This window comes from Podarcis raffonei, chromosome 7, assembly GCF_027172205.1.
Source record: "Podarcis raffonei isolate rPodRaf1 chromosome 7, rPodRaf1.pri, whole genome shotgun sequence".
NCBI lineage: Eukaryota > Metazoa > Chordata > Lepidosauria > Squamata > Lacertidae > Podarcis > Podarcis raffonei.
Window position 1 is genome coordinate 31,941,504 of NC_070608.1, and position 11,616 is coordinate 31,953,119.

The 11,616-nt window shown below is 45.9% G+C and overlaps 1 protein-coding gene across 2 annotated transcripts in view; it reads right to left on the reverse strand.

The window, feature by feature from the left end:
* Positions 1-7,488, reverse strand: part of HNF4G (hepatocyte nuclear factor 4 gamma) — a 57,631-nt gene extending 50,143 nt beyond the window's left edge. For both annotated transcript variants that reach the window (XM_053395824.1, XM_053395825.1), the window contains exon 1: positions 7,312-7,488. The gene's annotated coding sequence lies outside the window, so the exon portion shown is untranslated. The remainder of the gene's footprint in view (positions 1-7,311) is intronic.
* Between the last annotated feature and the right edge of the window lie 4,128 nt (positions 7,489-11,616).

Genomic DNA, 11,616 nt, shown 5'->3' on the forward strand with positions numbered 1-11,616 from the left:
GAATTTAAATATATGAAGTAAGAAACTGAAAGAAGCCAACATTGACAGATTCATCCATTCCTAAGATGCTCTGCTAGTTGTGAAGGGTGCACAATGTCCTCAGCCCACCCCTTTCCAAATATAGAAGCTGCAGAAGCTCTCACTGTCAATGGCTCTGGCTCCACTATTATTGGTCTCTCTGCCTTCTGCCCTACCAATCTCAATGACTGCCAACGACCAGTGAAAAATTCACATGCGCTCTTTAATGCACAAGTGCTTACAATAATGTTGATTCTATCACCATAACCTTAAGAATGAAGAGGAGAAGGAGTGAGAAATTAAAATTGTATTTTAAAGTTTGTAAAGCCACTCTGAGGCCTTGAGAGTTGAAAAGGGAGATATAAATCCTACAATAAATAAAGTGCAGAGGCACAATCCTAAATTTCACAAGGATGAATAGGATTTCAGTGCATAACTTTCTCTGGATTTTGCCCAATGATGGTTGTTTATGGCACAGTGTGGACAGAACCAACCCTGGATGATAAACTTCACCTGTTGTATTCTGGCACATTCAGCTTTACCGGTGAAACTAACACTAGCACAATAGGTGATATGCACATTTTTTAAAGGTAAGACATACACTTATTACAATGCCTGAAAATGTGATCACTATAAAAGGCATACATATAATTTCTTAACTGGTGCCGTATCATAAACAAGGCTTTTCTGTTATTGAATATGCTTAGAATATATGAAAGGGGAACAAAGATAACCAATTGGTTTATGTGCCTAGAGATAAAGCAGGAAAAGGGAGCCTGCTTCTTTGTCTCTCAAAGGCTATTTGTTTCCTATTAGAGCTCTAGTGATCCTTAGGCCCCCAAAACTGTTGCAAGCACTACATAGCAATCCGTTCCTCTTACTTACAGAGTAGTGAGACATGGAGTCTGGTCTAAAGTTCCCTCCACTCTTTCTCCCGAGGAGTTACAAAGGGCAGGCAGCTAGCCCATAGTATTTTAAAATCTCAAGGGCTGCCATGTCATGTTGTGAAGTAAATCTCATACAATTCATCACCCAAGTTGGAGGAAAATAGTTCGAAGCTCAAAAATAATGAATTCTGTCATTTCCAATAGAAGTGTGAAGGGAGAATTATGAATGAACCTTTTAAAAATACGTGTGTGGAGGGAGATTGCCCTTCTATGAAATGAAAGCAGCACGCCTGTGTTTAAATGGCCCAATCCTGAAACCAAGACCTTTCGCTTTCAATTAACTTAAATTGACAATTGGAAAAGGTTTGAAAATGTAGCCCAGCTCTTTCAGTTTGATAGATTTCAGCTTTGACATTATACGTGTTATTCCAACCTGAATTTAACATATATATATATATATATAAAATGTATATATATATATATATATATATGAATGAATATATATGAAAATGCAAAGTGAAAAACCTGATTCAATCAGAGTTCCTGAATTACATTTTAAAATACCTCTAAAGTGATCCAAAATTTAGCACTATTTTTATTTTTGATTCAGCCCCTTGCCAATTATTTCAGTTATACCATTACATCTGTGCTAATTTACCATGATAAAACATTCACAGTCCAACCCAATGTCTGTTTGCCCAGAATTAAATCTTACAAACTTAAGTGGAACTTATTCCCTCTAAGCTTGCATCACATTTCAGCCTTAGCTTCAATAAGATGCAATGCAAATAAAAGTGGGTGCAATGTGTGTTCCGTTGCTGGAAGTTGCTGCACGCTGTGCTACCAAGATAATTTACTAGGAGAATGCCGTTTCATAAAAGACCTTATAAAATTCAGCTTTGTGATAAGTTGTATCTATCGCCAAAAAATAGCATTCCTTACCTTCAGTGGGGCTCTGCATAAGCACTGGAACAATGCAGCTATCAAAAACAATAAATCAGGCAGCAACAAGAACTGGTTCCGTATAACAGATACAGGATATGCAACCCTGCTTACATTTCATGCTTAGCGTCACTGTAATAGGGAATCTCTTAACCTGCTTTTCAACTTAAGTTGGGATGCAAGAAAGGGGTTTTGTACATCTGATTGGTTCAGTTAAACAAGGCGTCAAAAAGAAATTAATCTTCACATTTATACAATTGTATATGTTCCTATGAAATTACCATTAATACTACAATTAAAGTTAAAAGATCAATGACTCAGGGAATCTTGAAGCAAGGCTTGCATCATCTGAATCCCTCTCTTTCAATTGCTATTATGTGGCTAGATAAATCATGTGATTTGCTGCCTGCAAGTCTAAAATTGAAATCCTAAGAGTTCTTAACAGACCTATACCCCATGTGACTCAGTGGGACTTAACTTCAGAGTAAAAACTATTTAATCAGCTAGTAAAAGTAAGTTCAGTTGTTATCCATAATGTGATAAACTGTGTGGAAGAAGATACTATTTCTGTACAAACCACTTTTAACTTATGGAGATACAAATGTTTTTTTGTTTGCATAAGATACAAAGAAGAGGCAGGTTTGCATATGATTTCCACACATAACTTATTTTCAGTACTGCACACAATCACATATTTAGTAGTATCTCTCTGGAACGAACAATTAACCAAGTAATTTTATGTAACTATAATGGAAGCACAGGATAAAGGGAAATAAGTGTTGATAGAAAGCACTGTTATATTTATACATACTTCATGTCACTAAGCTAAACAGAGAGTCAACTTTTTGCAGATTCACTTTCAAGTATTCTGTTCACTTGCAACCAAGTGCAAAAAGAGTTGAGTTTTTGAATGCCTTCCAAATGCTTTGCTTCCTTCTGTCCTGCAGAAGCTGCAATACTCTTCTTTGGTATAGTGCTTTCAAGTGCTCAAAGCACTTTACATGCCTCATCTAATTTTGATCCTTACAACAAGGGTGAGGAACCTGTGGCTCTGCAGATCCAGGATGGAAGGAGTTCTCCATCACCACTGCTTTACAACAACCCCGTTAAGTAAGTCAGAGTTATTTCCCCCCCCCCAATATTGTAGCTGACAAGAGGCCAAGTGCAATGGCGGAGGAAGCCGCTCGGGCTCCTGGGGTGGCGCGCCCAGGGGTGGGACGAGCTGTCCATAGGGGCAAGGGCAGGGCGAGCTGCCCACAGGGGCAGGGCACACAGCAGGGCCTCCGGAGTCTGCCTGCCTCCTCCCACTCTGCAGCCCTACAGCTAGGGGGGAGGCAGCGGGTGGACCATTTGGGCAGCGTGGAGCCTGCACACACCAAAGCCACCGTGTCTCTCCCAATGCTTAGGAGCACTGCATTTTGTCACATACACCCCCAGTGGTAACACCTGAGGTGGTCTGCACCCACTGCACCCCCTTCCTCCACCCCTGGCTACATGAGTGGCTTGACTAAGGCCACCTAGGGAACTCATGGCAGAAGCAACATTCAATCTGAGGACTTCCCAATTCAAGACTTTGATCCACTACACCACTCCTACAGAAACAAAGGTGGTGGACTGCAAAGGAGAAAACCAGAACAGTGGCTGCAATACAATTTTAGAGATAAATTCTGAGTTGTGGGAGGGGGGACACAATGCAGTGGATTACCCACCCTATTCACAGTGCTGCTGATTCCTACCATGCAGGTGGAAACTAGTGGGACAATTTTCCCATCTATTTTGCTCCTTTTCTGAACTCCTCTTCAGTCTGCATTTTGCCTACCTTATCCAAAAGAACATCCTTGTTAACCAGATACCCAAGAATATGAAGTCTGCTTCCCAAATATACAACTTTATTAATCCAGAGCTTTGGGGCAATACTAACTTCCAAAAACTGAGGTGTGATATGCCTACTGACACAATTCAAATACATGGCTTCCCCCAAAGAATCCTGGGAACCACAGTTTGCCCCCTCACAGAGATGCAATTTCAGCACCCTTAAACTATGGTTCCTAGGAGCGCTGTTTTTCTAGAAAAAGAGGTGCCGGAACTCACCATGAATGCCTCTCTTGTACTCTTATAATGGCAATGATGCCATGTGAATAGCAAAGGGGGGCAGGGGGGCAGCTCCCCCCCCAAAAAAATTAATAAAAATACATAGCTAACTGAGGTTCTGCCTCCCCCCCAACAAAAGGCCTGCCTCCCCTAACTAAAATCCTGGCTACGCCCATGAATGGTGCCCACCTCAGAGGTGCCAAAACCAAGTTCCGGCACGTTCCGACTGAAAGAAAGCCTTGGCTAGGAGTCTTTGAGGGAAGTGATGTGTTTTAAAGGCATGTTATGTACACAGCCTTAGAATTTCACAACTGATTTCCCAAAGGTGATAACTTCTACATTAGACACACACCCCACCTAGGATTTCCTCCCACAACAGACTTCTTCCCTGTGGCCTCAGAAATGAAAAGAACATTTACCCAATGGCGGGCTACTCTGCATTTACCCAACAGTGAAAGGGAAATAGGATTTATTTCAATAAAACTTAAGGAAAGTTGAGAAAGATGAGGAAGAATGAGAAGTTTGTGTGTGTGTGTGTGTGCTCCAGTTGCATGAGCCACTAAAATGAAAGACAACATTCTGAACAAGGCAACTGCATTGGGATCTTGTCCTACACCTGATTTTTTTAATGTGTATGAGGTGAGCCTCAGGCAGAGCTGCCATGCATCTGTGAGACAGGAAGAAAGGGACAGGGAATTGAGTACCAGGCAATGAAAACAGCATTTTTAACTGTGGTTTTTTTTTTCCTTCCTCAAAGCTGCAGAGCGACAGAGGAATCATGGGAAGTATGGAGCAGGTTACAAAAGAGCATTTTAAGTGCTTTCCACCTTAACTCCCTTCACACACACACACACACACACACAAAGGGGAAGAGAAACAGAGAAAGGGATGATCAATAAAATGTTCACAATACTCTCCCCATATCTGGCTTTAACAGAATATTTCATTGTCATGGTTTTCTTTCCTCCTTGTGTATATTGCATAAAATGCAAACATCATACTTTAAGGCTATAATCCTATCCACACATCCCTAACAGTAAACCCCCGTTGAACACAGTATGGCTTATTTCTGAGTAACCGTGCACAGGATTAGGCTGTAAAATGTATCTAGGGCCGCAATTCTATTCCCATTTACCTTGGAATAAGCCCCCTTGAACTGAATGGGCATACATCTATGCAGTTGTGCATAGGACACACCGTAATTTATTAGGTACTGCTTACAGCGTTTAACTCTGTGCCAAACAGTGAGCCGATTCCGGGGCATCATAATCAGTTTTGTCAAAGAGGGGATCTGGAAAGCAGGTTCAGCTTTCTCAACATGGCACCACATGCCTGATGAAATTGTGTTTTTGGCTGGAATTAAAACCACACCAAAGCCCTAAGGACTTTGTGGAGCTGGCTAAGAACTAGAAACCAGTCCTAGAAGGTAGGAAAGTTGGGGCCAGCAACCCAAGAAATAACATGGCTGAAAAAGAGTACAGCATAGGGTTGCTGGGTAAAAGAAAAACAGAAGAACAGGGTTTCTGCATCTTTAATAGTTGTGCTGAAACTCTGCTCAAGCACAGCTATTAAAGGTGCAGAAATCCCATCCATTTGTTGCTGTTATTATTATTACCTTTACTTGAATAAGCTTAAGGTGGTGAACACAATTCTCTGTTTCTTCATTTAATCCTCACAGCAACCCTGTGAGGGAGGCTAGGCTGAGAGTGACTGGCCCAGGGTCATGCAATCAGCTTCATGGCTGAGTGGAGATTTCAATCCTGGCCTGTCTGGTTCTAGTCCGACACTCTAACCATTACACTGACTGCTACCATAGCTGAAGAATAAAGGCCCGGTAATTGTGATGGGGTTAATAGAGTCAGGTTCCCAATCCCTGCTCAGGAATGAAGCTCATTGAACCCAACCTACCTCACAGGGTTGTTGTGAGGATAAAAGGAAGAACCTATTGTGAGTGTATGCCACTTTGACCTCCTTGGAGGAAAAAGGCAGGATAGAGATATGATAAAGATGCATTGAGGAGGAGGAGGGTTGGATTTCACTTATTGATTTTGAACTAACCAACCAGATGTGGCAGCACAGAGCTATTGGAGCTTGTTTAAACAAAATAGGCTACAGTAGCTAGGAATACCGTGTTCAACAGTGGCGTGTGGCCTTGCATGCATGCTTATTACCACATGAAACAATGTAAGCTCTGAAGTGGAGAAATCCCTTTTCCTGCAAACCTTCCACCTCAAAACGAGGGAGATTATGGGTAGCATTCCGTCTAATAATGAACTCAGGAATTGAGTGTCAAGAGGCCTCATTTTGGGTTATCAGCATGCTCAGAGCAACCCTGAAGTTTGCACTGGTGAGATAATTTTTTTAATGTTTTTAATGTTTGGTGTATTACTACGTTTTGATTTGTTGGAAGCTGCCCAGAGTGGCTGGGCAGCTCACTCAGATGGGCGGCATATAAATTATTATTATTACTTAAACTGAGGGGGAACCACCACCCCCCAAAAAAAACAACCCTGCCCAATGAAGACCGAGTACCCACAGAATGTTGTGTGCTGTCAGTGGGAAACAAAACCAAAATATGGTGCATTGCTGGGTAACTGGGACCCTGAAGTCCTCCTGTTGGATTGTGATTGGAAGCCCACCTCCCCTGCTCCCAGCATCTGTTATAGATACAAACTCTGTCACATCCATAGTGGACCCCCTGTATGGAATCTCTGATTGCCATCAGAAGTCCTCAGAGTTTGTCTTCCAGAGTTGTAATCACATGATCAACAAGGAAGAAATGTCTCAAGCCACGCCTCTTTGTTGACTATCTGGAGCCACTGGGAGGGGAAGCCTGTTTCTTTGGAGTGCTCCCAGCGCCCACCCAGCAGGAGTTGTGTGTGTGTGGTTTGTCATTGTGGGACGAAAGAAAAACTCTGCATGCTGCAGGAGGTCCACACTTTTTTTTTCTTTTTAAAGAGTCTGTCGTGAGTTTAAAAATCATTTCAGTGTTAACTGGGCAAGTAAAACAAGAGCAGAATAGCAACTGGGGAATTACCCTTTGTGGGGGGCAAGGAAGAGAAGTTGCCCCCTCCCCAAATCAAGAGCCCATCCATACGAAGCTCTTTCAGGGGGTCGCACGTGGTGGGCGTGCAGGTTTGCCCACCAGGCAAGCCGGGCACGTGACACACACAACCCCAGATCTCCAGAAGCCATTGCTCTCTCGCTCGCTCTGTGACATCCTCTGCTTTGGCACCGCTCGTCCTCAGCACGCGGAGGAATCTGGCTGCGCGCTGTCCTCGTCTCGTCCCGGCCAGGAAGGGCAGTGCGAGGCGGGAGGCGCTGCGCTGCGCTCGCTCTGCCGGGAGGCGCCGGCGGCACGAATGAAACTTACCTGCCGGGTCGAGTTGCTCCTTGGCCCTCGGGCGGGTCAGCTTAGCGGCGGTTGCCGAGCATCTCCACGCCTCCTCCCGCCCCCAGTTTCTCGTCTCCCTCCTCCTCCTCCTCCCCTCTTGGGCCTTGGGCTTTTTTCGCTTCGCCCAGCTCCTTCGAGCAGAGATCTATGCCTTGGAGGGGAATCTGTTCACTTTGGCGCAATGGCGACGGGGCGAGAGACGGAGCCCCAGCGGCATCAGATCGATTTACTAAACAAACTGAAACGTGGGTGGGGATGTTAAACAGTAACCAGGAGCCTTGAGGGAAACTGAAAGCGGCCGCCGCAGGGCTACCTTTCCTCGTCGCACGACAGGGCCCGGTTTGCCCGTCCCCTGCAGCTTTCCGGCTTGACCGCTAGAGCTCGGCGCCCGAATGCGCATTAAGAAAAAAAAGGAGGCGAGCGTGCCTCTGAGCGCATGCAGAGTGCAATTCTCCCAACCAGCGAATTAGCCAGGGAATTGAAAGGTTAGGGGTTTCGAGTACCAGGCAGCCTTTACGTCTTGTCCCCTAAACCCGATCTCCTGTGTGTTTATTGGAAAGCAAACCCGTTTCGTTCCAGGGGATCTGGTCCCGGGTTTGAATGCGAAGGATTGCCATAAATAAAAGCGGGGAGGGAAGTGCAACTGATAGCGACCGCCTGTCACCTACAGGATCCCGCGCATGCTTCCTCAGCATGAGGTTTCCTGGAGTGCACCAAGGTTTTAGTACTAGCGAGGCAACCGAGGATCGCTTGCGCTCAATATTGCTTACTCTCAAGTAAGGGCAGGATGGCAGTTTTCAGACTCTGCGCGCGACCCTGAGCATTTGTGTCCAGAATATGAATGCCACAGAACTTACATGGATTTCCTGCGATTCGTATTCTTTAGTGGGCCGTGTAGGTCGCTGACGAAAAGCAGCTCATTTCGCCTCCACCTGAAGCTAGCGTGCATCCAAGACTGCAATCCTAACCCCACATGCTTGGGGGAAAGTCCCATTAAAGTCAATAGGACTTGCGTCTGAGTTGATACATGGTTAGAATTTTGCTGTAAAATCTGTTTGGGGCTGCGGTTTAGTGAATTGCTCGGTAAGGAGAAAGTTACATTAAACTCAGTAAGAAGAGTTTGGATTTGATATCCCGCTTTATCACTACCCGAAGGAGTCTCAAAGCGGCTAACATTCTCCTTTCCCCTCCTCCCGCACAACAAACACTCTGTGAGGTGAGTGGGGCTGAGAGACTCCAGAGAAGTGTGACTGGCCCAAGGTCACCCAGCAGCTGCACGTGGAGGAGCGGAGACGCGAACCGGTTCCCCAGATTAGGAGACTACCGCTCTTAACCACTACACCACACTACACACACCAGTAAGGCTGCAATTCTGTACTTGCTTACTGGGAGCAAGTCCCAGTGACTTCAGAAGGGCTGCTGAGTAGACATGTCTAGGATTGCACTGCGCTGCATTTCTTGTTTTGACTTCGCTTACCCTGTGACGGCTGCATTAAAAGGAAACGCGAACCCTTCCCCTCGAGAAATAAGTTTAAGCACAGATTTAAACATTGTCTTCAAATGAGTAGGACCTAACTGTGTTCCGCCTAGGCTGAATTGGTTGTGATTCAAACGAACCTCTCCACCCCCACCTAAAAGTCTACTGCCTTTTCAAGAATTCTGTCTCACTCCAAAGCTAATACACGCTCACGTCCATTTTGATAGGCCAAATTCAGCTGCCTCCGTAGAATAAACGGACGCAAATAATTCACAAGAGTAACTTTCAGGGAAAGGAGCTTCTCAATTTCCCCGGGTATTCTGCAAGCAGCTTGGAAGTGTCGCGGTGGAATCATTTCCACATTTGATAGTGTCAGACTTGGCCTCAATAGAGACGATGTCCGAGGAAGCACAGTTGGCAGCATCAATCTTGCTCTCCTCATTAATCAACGCTTGGGAGTGGCTTCTACTCATTCTGCCTGGCCTCCTCGGAAGTCAGTGCCAATTAATTCAATGGCGCTCACTCCCAGCTGAGTGCGCATAGGATTGCAGCCTGACTGACCTTGTTCTCTCTCTCTCTGGATATTGTTCTCTCTTGTGCTTTTCCTAGCCATCTCTTACATTTATAGGCCTTCGGGTCTGACTCTGACCCAACAATTGCCCCGTCCTCTCCTGCCTATACTGTACTGGCTTCCCTGCTAGATAAAACTCGCCCTCCATTGAGAAGCTCCGCTTCGCCCAGGAACATAGGAAGCTTTCTAATTCCGCGTCTGACCGTTGGTTTATTTAGCTCAGTACCGTCCACACTGACTGACAGTGGCTCTCCAGGGTTTCAGGCAGGGATCAACCCCACCTCCACCGGGAGATACGAGGATTGGAACCCGGGACTTTCTGTGTGCGGTGCTTAGTCATTGAGCTAAAGCCGCAAAGGATGCATTAACCCCGGATGTGCAGTACATAATTTGAGGGTTGCAGCCATTGCCTTTTATCAAAGACCAAATGCCCCCCGATTAGAATATTAATTGCGCGCATTCTGTGACAGCCTTAGCGGTGAAACGATCTGAATGTTCAGCTAAGTATTCCTGGAAGAGGAGGACTTTTGAGGTTGGAATGGAAGCTAAACATGATCCCCGTCCCAGCAAGGCAATGGATGCAAAAGAAGCAGGCGAGGCAGAGCTGGCTGCGCCTAAACCGATTGAAATCAGCGAGATTCTGCGCGCCTAACTCTGCATAGGATCGGGCGGTGGATCTCTCAAGCTGGAGGCTTATTGCAGTTTCCTGTTCGGGCAGAGAGTTATTAGCCAGATTGTCAAGGGAAGGGGAGAACCGCGCAGATCTAGAGGTCTATTATATGCATACACTTTCAGATTGCCGTTTGCTGCCCCCCCAAAAATAACATGGGAGGAAGGACACGCGCGCGCACACACACACACAAATGAAAGGAGGCGAAGGGGGAAAGAACCGCATGCGTGTGCGTGTGTACTTGCGGTTCTTCCCCCGCTCCCCCCCCCCCCCGCGTTCTCTAGGACCAGCTTGTTTTGGAGCAGGGCAACAGACAGGCTTTCCGGTCTTACAGAACTCCTCAGCTTTTTCTGCACTTGAAATCTGGAGAGTGCTGTGTAGGCTTGAGGAGCTCAACCTCCTCAGATAAAGCCTGCCTTGCTCCTTTCTTTCGTGTGTGTCAAATACATGCAGGAGGAGCCTTACCTACGGGATGGTGGCCGGAATTAAACCAGAACCACATCAGTAAACAGCTATTTGATCTGCTGTGGTTGAGTCTTGATTCTCTTTTTAAAAAGATAATCGTGGCTGGCATTCAACAACAATTAAACCTGAAACAGGCTTTTCTACTTTAGGAAGATGGACAAAAGCAGAGAGCTGCTCGACTCTTTTCACTGCTTAAATCCTTGATCCAGAACTTTGCCGCTGCATTCAGCTGCGTGTGAAACGAGAGGCTGCAAAAGGGAGGAGATATTTGGATGCCACCACAAGGAAGCGCCTTCTTTTCAGCCGGATCCGCAGCCCCTTCCCTTTACGCCCCTGTTAAATTCCCACTGGGACTCGGGTTGCCATTCTATTCCGTAGGAAGTATCCTTGATCGCGGGGGGGGGGGGGGCGGAGTCTTAATCCCGTGTAAACGCACAGAGGACAGGACAGCAAAGCAAATTCTAGGCTAGGCTGTGCGACAATATTGGCAGAGATCCTAAACACATGGTGATCTTCTGAGGAAGAAAAAGGAAGCCCCGTTAATCCTCGCAGATGATGTCCGGGTTTCGTTCAGACACTTGGCAATTAACGCGTGACAAACTTGAAAATCCGCCGAATGGTTCGTTTTAAAGAAATGCTGTTTGGGATGGGGCGCTGGTAAATTTAGTTTAAGAAAGAAATACTCTTTTTCAAGCGTTTCCTTTTACCCTGAAAGCCGGATCCCGCCATGAGGGGGAGGATGGGAGGCTTTCGTTACTCAGCGGGGCGGAGAAGGCACTCTGCATATGCCCAGAGACATTACTTACTGCTCTGCCATCCCAAGCCTAAAACATATCACGGGAAACCAGAGGAAGCGATCCTGACCTTGTACTAATACGAATGGGACTTCGGTGGCAGGGTGGTCTATTTTAGGATTTCGGCGCCAATAGATTTCCCTGGGAGAAATAGGACTTTTGCTGGCGGTGGGATAGGTTTCTATACTCGGGTTTGGCTCTGTTCACTGTACAGAACCGTATGGTTTTAAATAAAGCCATGAACCCCTGGACAGAATTGAGTCCGGGGGTTCAGGCTGCGAATGTATCCCCTCCTTCATGAAATTAA